Raw genomic sequence first — 10,454 nt, forward strand, 5'->3', positions numbered from 1 at the left:
GTGATGCATTGGTGGATGCGAGTGAGAGTTAAGAGGTTTCGCTTGAAGCGATCTGCCCAACATGTCCCGAGGAGGAGAAAGGAAAGAGTGCGGGTGGGCATGACCAGCTCCTATCGTGTAATGTTCTGCCACATCATGTTGTCTTTGGTGGTGATCAAGCCTTGGAAGACATCACGTACATGGCACATGACATTATTGTGATGCATGTACGACAGCTTAACCTTGTGTAGGTGGAGCACATCGTGGATGAGGTCAAGAGACTGAGGTGGACGCTATGGGAAGCTTCTTTGTTGTCCAAGACCTGCCTTGTAGCCTTGTTGGCATTGTATGTCTCGATGAAGTAGAGAAATTGAGGAGGGCGGGTTACCATGGCTATAGGGTGGGCAATCCATCGAGCCCTATCTGCTCTAGGCAGGTGATGAGAGCAGGTTTAGCAATGGCTCTATGCAAGGCTCGGCGTAATAGAGAAACTTGTGCTCAACATTTGCGTGTTCTTGTGAGGCTATGGATGGCATGGCCATCTACCTGTTTCACCAGGGTTTCACCCAAATGGGAGAGCTGGGGGGTGCCTATTGTACTCCTTGACTAGTGTGTCGTCTCTTCTTTTGGGGAGTGTGAGTAATGACCTCAGAGGAAGAGTCAGAGTGTTTGGGCTCGGCCAGGATAGCGGTGGGCAAGCAAGGAGGTAGTAAGGAGTGAAAAAACTGCAAGAGTTTGGCTAGAAGGCAAGAAGAAAAGTGAGGAAAATGAATGGGGATGGGCCCTTGTATAGATTCTATGGAAGGTACGGCCATGGCTTCACAGAGAAACAAACGTGGCTCTGCTGAGAAATGGTCATGATTTAAGGAGTGAATGGCCATGGCTTGATAGACGAATGGCCATGGATTCAGGGAAGTGAACGGTTGGGGATGCAGGAGTGAACGGTTGTGGCTTGACAGACAAACGACCATGGATTTAGGGAAGTGAATGGCTAGGAACGCAGGAGTAAATGGCCATGGCTTCACTAGTGAATAGGCACGGCTTCTTTGTGGAATGGCCGTTCACTTTGACTTGGAGTTTTTTTTTGGCATCCTTCAAACAAGTTTTGTAGCCTAGGACTATGTGGTCAGCACCCCATAACGGGTTTTGTACTGACTCCTTGCCCAATTGGCAATGGCAACAAGTATCGGGACCAATTAGGTGTGGGAAAGGTTGGCATCTCTTCTTGAATCGTTGCTGCCTCTTGAGAGGAAGCTACTTGGCGGGCGGTGAAGGATTAGAGAGGTAAGAGGTTAAGTAGAGGTGTATTGGGGGAGTTGTATGATAAGGGCACGTGGGGTGCCTAAGTTGGAATGTCATTGGTGGAGATAGTGGAGTAGGGGTGGCTTGCCTTGGCTTCCTCCCGTATCTTTTCCCTTCTCTTGCAAAGTGCTAGTGGTGGCAACAAGTACTGGGGCTAGCTTTGGCCTCCATTGAAAATGTTGTGGTGCTATGAGATTGGGGGCAGGGATGGTGCACATTGGCACTCGTGTGGTAGCTAGATTTTCTGAATACCTTCATAGAACTTTTGGGTTGTGAGAAGAGTTTTAGGTACCCACCTGTAAATAATAAGTGGTTGCGGTGTGAGGATGAGATGGGTTGTGGGGGTGACTATTTTGTTGTGCGACAGAGAGGGTCTTCGCCAAATGTTCTCCCTGACCTTGCAGGCTTGTGGTTGCCTTAGTCAACGTGGGGTTCGGGTAGTATGTCGAGGTGTTGGAGTGTTTGGGTTTGGCAAGGGGAATCCATAGAGTGGTAGCACCATCATAATAACCTTGAGCAAAAAGGGTCCTTTTGGGCACCCAACAGGCAGTATAGTGAGTATTCTTGGTTCAGGTGGGGTGGGGGTGAGCTGGTACATGCAGTTAGTTAGTGGTGTAGCAATGTTAGTAGGCTCCTTGGGTGAGGTTAGACAAGGTGCGGAGCTTGTCGGTAGATGAGGCTTTATCGGATGAGGGATTCTAGGTAACAAGAGGCCTCTTTTTGGGTGGCATGGTTCTATGTCGGTTGGTAAGAGGGGTGTTGTGGTTGGTGAAGAGGATTGGTCACCTTGTGGAGGTGAGATTAGCGGCTCCGGCTCTTCGTTTGTCATAAGGACATTAACTTGCCATATGGCCAGTTGTAGCGTTGTTGTCCTTGCATCCCAATCAATATGACAACGCTTGTGTCCCAACCATCCTCTTCCCAGAAGGATCTCTTCTTACATTTTCCTTGTAGACATGACATAGAACTTGCCTTCCAAGTGGTTATTTCTTACATTGTAACAACACCTAAGCACTTATAACAGAATGCAAAATAATGGTAGTCACAGTGGTTGGGGTGTGAAGTAGGGTTGGCCTCCTGAGGAAGTTCCATGTGTCATAGGACATCAAGTTATGGTTATTAGCACCTGTATCAACAAGTGTTAACTTTTGGGTGAAACTTGTTTGAGTGGTCATTCCTAACCACAAACGGGCAAGTTTGAGTGGTCATTCCTAACCACAAACAGGGAGGTTTCACCTCCCAGTCCTCTTCCTCAAGGTCAACTAATTGAACCATATTCACACGAGGATTTGTCGGCCTCTAAGTTTCCTCAACTAATTAAGCCATATTCACGGGGATTTGTCGGCCTCTAAGTTTTGCTTGCCGTTCCTTGCCTCTTGATGTGCTATTTTTTTAATCTCATCGTGTTTATGTTTCTCCTCCTTTTTAAGATGTGTTTCCCTTAAGGTGTTCTGCATGAGCAGTCCATAGTAGCACCGCAGTTTGCTACCATAATAATGATTGAAATGATGTGCCATCTTGACACTGTCGAGGGTCTAATGCACACTGCGCCTTGTGGGATTATTTGGGTCACTAGGAAAGGTCATAGTCCCCTATATTTCAATTTTCTTTTTAGATTTTTAGCGCTGTAGAGGAGGGTCGTATCCCCCTCGTACATCTCCTTGTCCTTGATCTAGTCATCAAACCATTGCTTTCACCTTAGTTTTTCGACAATCATTCCATACACAATCCTTAGATGCATTTCGTCGAGCTTCTCAAGCTCAAAGAGCTGATCGCTCCAGGACATTGCCACCATTGAGCCTTTCCTATACAGCGACCCTTAAGCTTGGCACCAAGAATTCTATAGGCATAACCACTTCGGTGCCATATGTTAAGTTGAAGTGTGTCATATTAATGGCCACTTTACATGCGGTACGATAAGCCTAGAGTGCAATTGACAACTTATGTTTCCAGTCGTTTTACAACTTGCCTTTACAATCTTGGTCAAGATAGTGCATAGTGTCTTGTTTGTGCTTTTACTTTGGCCGTTGGATTGGGGGTAACAGGGTAAAGATTTACGGTGCATGACCATGAATTCTTGTAGCAAGAATTATATTACCTCAATATTGAAGTGGGTGCCATTGTTGCTAACAAGCTCAAGGGAACACCCAAAGCGAGTGATGTCGCACTCCATAAAGGAATTTAGTCATGGATCTTGCATCGACTTTTTTTGTGGCTCTAGCTTCAACCCATTTTGTGCAATAGTCCGTGGCCGCTATGATGTAGCGGGCTTGTTTGACGTATTCGACGGCATCTCCAAACAAGGTTGGCCACCATAAGTCTGCCAAAAGAATCTTTTAAGTAATGGTATCTACTTGCGAAGTGTCCACCACAACTCTAGAGTGGGCTTGCTCCAAAATAGAGATGTATTCATCCTCACGAATACCGTGTCTCATGATTCCATCCTTTCCTTATTTGTACAGTTGCCCAACAATCAATTACACTAAAAGAGACATGCCATTATCGATGCATTTTTTGACGCTTTAGAACTAAGCTCAAAAATCCCAAAACATCAAAATACTCGTGGAAATACGTGTCGAAATGGAAATGTCGAAGTATGCATTGAAATACGCATCGAAATAAGCGTGGGAACAAGCCTTGTTTTTCACTCTTATTTTGACGGAGTTTTCGACACTTATTTTGACCATTATTTTTACTGTGCAGGAAAATTTCGACGCTTATTTCGATGTGTGCAAGAAAATTTCGACGTGTGCAGAAATATTTCGGCGTGTGCAAGTATATATATATATTTTTTGGCATAATGGTGCATCCAGCGACAATCTTGTAGCTGGATGCACCATTATGCCAAACTTATAGAGTACCAAAGTCAACTGTGCTTTGATGTGAAGAACGAAGTGAATTTGTTGGAAAAGTTGGAGTGCCAGAATGTTTTTGACATTACAAAGTATGTACATTGTACACAAGTGCAAACAATGGCCTAATTATATTGCAAGATGTGAAATTTACATATCAAAGACCATATTACAAGCTCTGACGAGATGAGCCGACAAAAGACCATAGTATGGTATGGAAAGCCAAAATGGTTTTTATACACTCGATGACCAAAATTGCATAAAGTAGTTGCATACAAGCTCAAAAAAAGATGTGAGCTGACCAAAATATGTATGTATAAGAGGAAAGACATGGGCAAGGCCACTCTATGAGGAGCCCTCACTCAGGGTCAGGTATTAATCCCTGCAAAATCCATACAAGACACTTTTTTTTTGTATACAAAACAACGATCTAACATGCAATGGCAAAGTAAGTATACAAATCATAAGGTTAAGGCTTGCAGCACTTACCATATCTACAACATTCCCCCAATTGAGGTTGACGCCTTCTCGCTCAAGCTTTCTCCAAAAGAAAGTACGTGTTATGGCGGCGGCAAGCAATGTCCTCTTCTCCCGTTGGCCGGCCAACCAACCACTTGATTCTAAAAGTACCATAACATAAAAACAATAAACATAACATAACATCAAATGAAACATACAAGATAAGCGTTGATACTTACAAAGTAGACATGGAATGCATCCCAACAACCACCGCTTCCAAGGTGAGAGCTTCCTACGCTCTCCATTCAGGCTTTCGCTCTGCAACCTCTTGTTGCTTGTAGCGTTGGGGATTTCTTGCATACTCTTGCTTCTCCTCATTCCAATCCTCGATGCTAATGTACCAAGGCTTCTCACCCCCTGTGTTCACTCTCCTGGTCACATCTCCCTCTGCCGCCAATGTTTCATGACGTCCACCATGTGGTCCTTTATCAACCTTATGGGGATGACATCACTACCGATGACCGGCTTGTACTCATCCTTGATTTGATTAATGATTCTTTCTTTCTTAGCTTTATCCAACTTTGGCCATAAAGTACAACAATTTACAAAATTGGTGCATTGGTGCATTGATATCAAGGAAAGAGATTAGTAGAGACACATTGGAAGCAACACGGTTAAACTCCATCGAGGCTATTACAATGGTTGAGAAATACTTTCCAACAAGTATTTTAACCATTCAATTGCACTTGTTGCTAGTTCATGTGGTTTGATGAAGTTGCTGTGGCTGGGGTTGTCCATAGCCGATGGATGTTTTTCTTGGAGAGATTTATGAATACACTTAAAGGATTTGTTCGTCAAAGAGCTCGTCTTGAAGTTAGTATGGCAACCGGATGGCTTGTTCAAGAATCACTTGTATATATAACTGAATTTCTCAGTACGTCTGATCCCGATATGCCAAGATTATGGACACAAGAAGAAGATGATCAACTAGTTGGGGAAGAGCCACAAGGGAAGGGCCTTGTGAGAACAATGGATGTAGTGTTGCGTGAGAAAGTCAATAAATTTTGCATATTAAACTCACATGCTATGGAGAAATGGATCGAGAGATATAACTTGGTGAAGGTTGAAAGGGACCAAGCTCGTTTGAGTTTTAGAAGGAGTCGAACAACCCGCACACTACCATACCCAATAGAACTTGCACTTCTTCCAGACTTTCCTTCTAATAAATGGCTTGAGCAAACTATACTGCAAGCTAAATGCAATGGTGAATCAATAAGTGATGAGGAGGAGGAGCTTGCATATGGTTGTGATTTCCATGTATGTGAGTTTGAGATATCTATGCAGTGTCTTTTATGTTATGCTTTTGTGAATTTATACAATAAAAGTACTTGTTTATTGTGCTTGCATAAGTTTGGGGCGATTTGGTCACTGCAGACATCACTTTTGAGTAGAAGGAATAGATAAAAAGAGAACAACATTTGATTGTGGTGTGAAGGCTAATTTCACGCAAGAAATTCGTTCAAGTGCAAGTGATGAAAATACTGAAATAGGCATGCTGGATTATTGTGGAACAATCTAAGATATTATCAAGTTTGGATTCACAAAGTTTGATATGTTCATTTTTGATGTGAAATGGTTCAAGTTGGTAACTCAAGGGGCACAAGTTATTGTATGCAAAGACAAGTGTGGATTTCTTCAAGTAGACCACACAAAGATATGGACTGACCAAAGGGGCACATTTGTGCTACCAGAGCACTGTGAGCAAGTGATCTTTGTGGAAGACTTGATAGATCATAAATGGTTGTTTTGTGATCCAAATAAATCCACGTGGTAAACAAATATTTGAAGAGGTGAAAATAGTAGTTGACGAATTGACAGATGTTGAGGAACTCCCCCCAGATCATGTGATGGTTGAGCATACACCACTAGCACCTATTGAACAACAAGAAGAACAAGAAGAAGACATAATAGTTGAGGAAGTAGGTGAGGCTCACACTCTATTAGGATTAGATGAAGGTGTACTCATTGAGCAAATACATCTTGAACGAGAAACATGCACTAGAGATAATCTAGAAGAAGAAGAAGAGATTCAAGCTGAGTATGATCATGATGCATGGACAGCTCTCATGCTAGAGCTAGAAGAGGATGACGATATGGGTGAATTACCTTCTACTACTACAAGACAACCGGTTCCACCAATTGACAACAATAAAGAAGTATTTCTAGAAATAGATTTATTTGGAGCCATGGATCTCGTTGAGGATGAGCAAGTTGATGATGAACTTTAATTTCATTGTAAAACAGAGCACTTTCTTAATTGCACCTTAGTGATGAGGAGGAGGAGCTAGCATTTGTCCTCCTTCAAAAGAGCGTGATGGAAGTTCTACCCTCCTCTCTCCCTCGCCCCCCCCTCTCTCTCTCTCTCTCTCTCTATCTATCTCTCTTTCTCTCTGATCTCTCTCTCTCTCTCTCTCTAGCCATTAGGACATTTTGGAGGTCATTCTGCAGTCCATTTTTTGAAGCTTCAGGCTTTTGTACTCCATTCCTTCTTGAAAAGAGGGGTAGCAAATCTCATTTTATATCATCCCGATTTTGCCCCACTAATGCCATCATAGATGATTCAATTCCTAGGGTAAGGAGACCAAGATCATCAGTGTTTGCTATACTTGTATCCAACTCTCTTAATGTGCAAAATCAGTGGACTTAAGTGCTAATCACCAAGGGCACATGGGTCCTTATGCAGTCAAGGAAGAAAAGAAAGAAAGAATACATTTAGGGCGTCATGGAAAGGAAGAATAAAAGACTTCAAGATAGAGACTGGAAGGACAATCATCAAGGAAGTACTAGTGCAGCATATATATATGCATAATGAGCTTGTGCTTGAGAATCTAGATGACATAAAATTACCCTCGCATAGACAAAACTGTAAGTAAATCTATCACTTGTCAATCTTTCATTTTCTCATAATGGTCTAATGAACTGTGTAAACTGTCCATGTCTATGGTTGCAGATGTGTACCCCTCATCATATGAGGAGTGGGAGCCAGTTCAGTGCATCGTTGGAATTATGAATGTGGTTCACGCACACATTGGTCAGCTACAATATGAGGGAAGGAGCAACAAAAGCCTTGTAGATATAGGAATCTTTTTCTATGATCATTTCTACCATCTGCTAAAACAAAAAACACAATCATGGCTACTTGGAAGAGCTACCTTTGCAAGCTGAGTGGAACTACATGGATTGGCCTATCCCAGACCCCTCAGCAATGGAGTCAGCAAAGAGTAAGCTCTTCAAGGATGTGCAACGCTACGAGAGGGAGCATTCCAACTCGTGTAGTAAAAATTATTGTTTACCTACAATTATTGTGTTTGTGGAACTTTTTAGCTTATTTCAGGTGGAGATAGCGAGAACCATGCTTGTTTGCAAAGATTTGGACACATTCCTCTTAGCAAGACTTCTTGATGAGGGATGGCCGAGTAAAGTTTTTGACGATCTCCATTGTAACATTGCACTGGAGACAACAGTTGCGAAGTATATGATTGCAACTAATTTTTTTATCTTGTCCTTTTGGTATAGTAGGCCCCGTTACATCAATGGAGAGTTGGTACCAATGGATCAGGAAGCCGCAAGTGTAGTGGACGACAAAGTCATAGACATTGAAGTGATTGATGAAGCTTCAACACTGGTGACAATTATTTCTATACGAGGAAAATGTAATTTACAACAGCTACGGAAAGATATTGTCGAATCCTTGCAAGACACACCGGCATACTTTAATTTCATTCACAATGGAAGAAAGGTCCTCCTTAGAAGGGAGCAACTAATACAATGTAAAGAATTGGGTAACACAGTCAAGATCATTCCTACTTGTGACAATACCCACTCCTCTTCTGACATAATTAGTCAAGTCTATCTTGTTAATGACACTCCTACTGGACATTACAAATTTGAATGTACTCTTTTAACATAATTAATCAAGAGCCTTTTGTTCGATTTAGTACTTTCAAAAAATAATACAATGTATACTATTTTCCAAGACACATTACTTGAGTGAGAATAGAACAGTTGAAAATATTACATTACAAAAAAGGATTTCTCATTACATAATCTTGTACAGAGTCTTTTGATTTGTACAATCCATCTAAATATGGAATCAGTTGTTCTTCCAAATAAACATCATCTGCATTACCTTCGAAAGGAAAGGGTGATATCCATGTTCCCATGGGATTATACATAGCCTTCTCAGGGGTATCATCAATTAATAATGTATTTGTGGGATTATATGGGTGTTGGATATCCACATAGCGCTTCATAAGTAAGGGCACCCTAGGTTTGTTGGGATGAAAAACACATGGGTCAATGTAACAGTGCCTTTGGTCATATACGAAATACAATTTTGTTTCCTCAATCTTAGATTATCTCAAAACTAGCATAACAAGAGGCCTCAAATTATATGCATCATTGAGGACCATATGGCCAATTTAAAGTGCTTAGTTACAAAGTTGATAAATTGATACAGTTTGGGCCTTAGCATGACATGCATTTCTCCAAATCTGTAACTCCCTATAGCACTTGGTCCAAAGCTCTTGGGCTATCTTTTGAGCAGCAATCCATTAACATCCAAGATAACAAGCCTCCTCTCGCTATCTGGAACCATTATTGACATGATTCTAATCAGTCTGAATATGATGGAAGCTTATAATCATTGTTAAGGGACAAAAAAAGCTAATAAAAATAATTCTTAAAATTGAGTTGGTTACATTACATCAGGTAAATTAGGCTTGGGATCTTCATCAAGCTTGGGATCCTCACTAGCCTTGGCATCCTCATCAGACTTTGGTTCTTCATTGTTTGCCTCCGTGTACTAGGTCCCACCTCAGCCTCTGCAGTCTACTTCTCGTCTGTTTTCTCTTCAAGCGCTTTGGCTCTACCTCTTCATCTTGCTCTACCTCATCAGCCTTGGGATGTTCAATGTTAACCTCCACATTGGACCTTGGCTCTGCCTCTATGTGCTCAGAGGGCTTTGCCTCGTCCCCTATAGCCTGAAGGAGCACCTCGACATCTACAGGATTAGGGAATTCTGGCTAGTTCTCCTCAGACATCTCTGTGCTATTCTTTAGTATTAATCGAATCATGGTCACTCTGTGTACTGCTCCACATAGTTACTATCATAATTTTGTAACGGTCTGAAAAAACAAAATTCACAATGTAGACTGCAAATCTAGCTAAATCAATGTCCACCCAATGATTCTTCCACTTACCTTAGACATGAAGGATTCATGGTGGAGAAGAGACTCTGGAGAATATATTCTGCATGTATCATTGATCTCCATCCACAGGAGTGCGAGTCTCCTTGCTTGGGCACTTGAACATGCTTGACCTCTGATTTGTACAGTTCATTGTCTCCATATAGGGAACCAAGAACATGAAGAAGCCTTTTTATACACCTGCATAATAAATAAGCTTTCACAATAAGATACATTGCCAACTTCAAGGAGCCATAGATACTAGAGAAAGGTGCTTTGAATGTTTACTTACAGGCCTAACTCAGGATGTGATCTTGGTATTGAATTAAGAGTCCACACGATTCTCTTATATCCAATTCTATAATGGCAAGGCTCCAATGGTTCCTGCAAAAGTAGAAATATCTAAAACTAAGGCATCCAGGCTATCTATTAGATGTATATAACTAACAAGATGGAGGAGTAACATACCCTGATTCGTATGAAAAAATTAAAACGGTAACCTCTAGCATGTTCAAATAGGTGAACCACTTTTGAATCTCTTGCTTGGGAAGTACTCCTTCTTCGTAGTAGTGGTGCCAGCTGAGAGTTGAGAATAAACACGTCAAAGTGGCTCTTA

This window comes from Cibotium barometz, chromosome 38, assembly GCF_041138505.1.
Source record: "Cibotium barometz isolate CiBa-2024 chromosome 38, ASM4113850v1, whole genome shotgun sequence".
Lineage (NCBI taxonomy): Eukaryota > Viridiplantae > Streptophyta > Polypodiopsida > Cyatheales > Cibotiaceae > Cibotium > Cibotium barometz.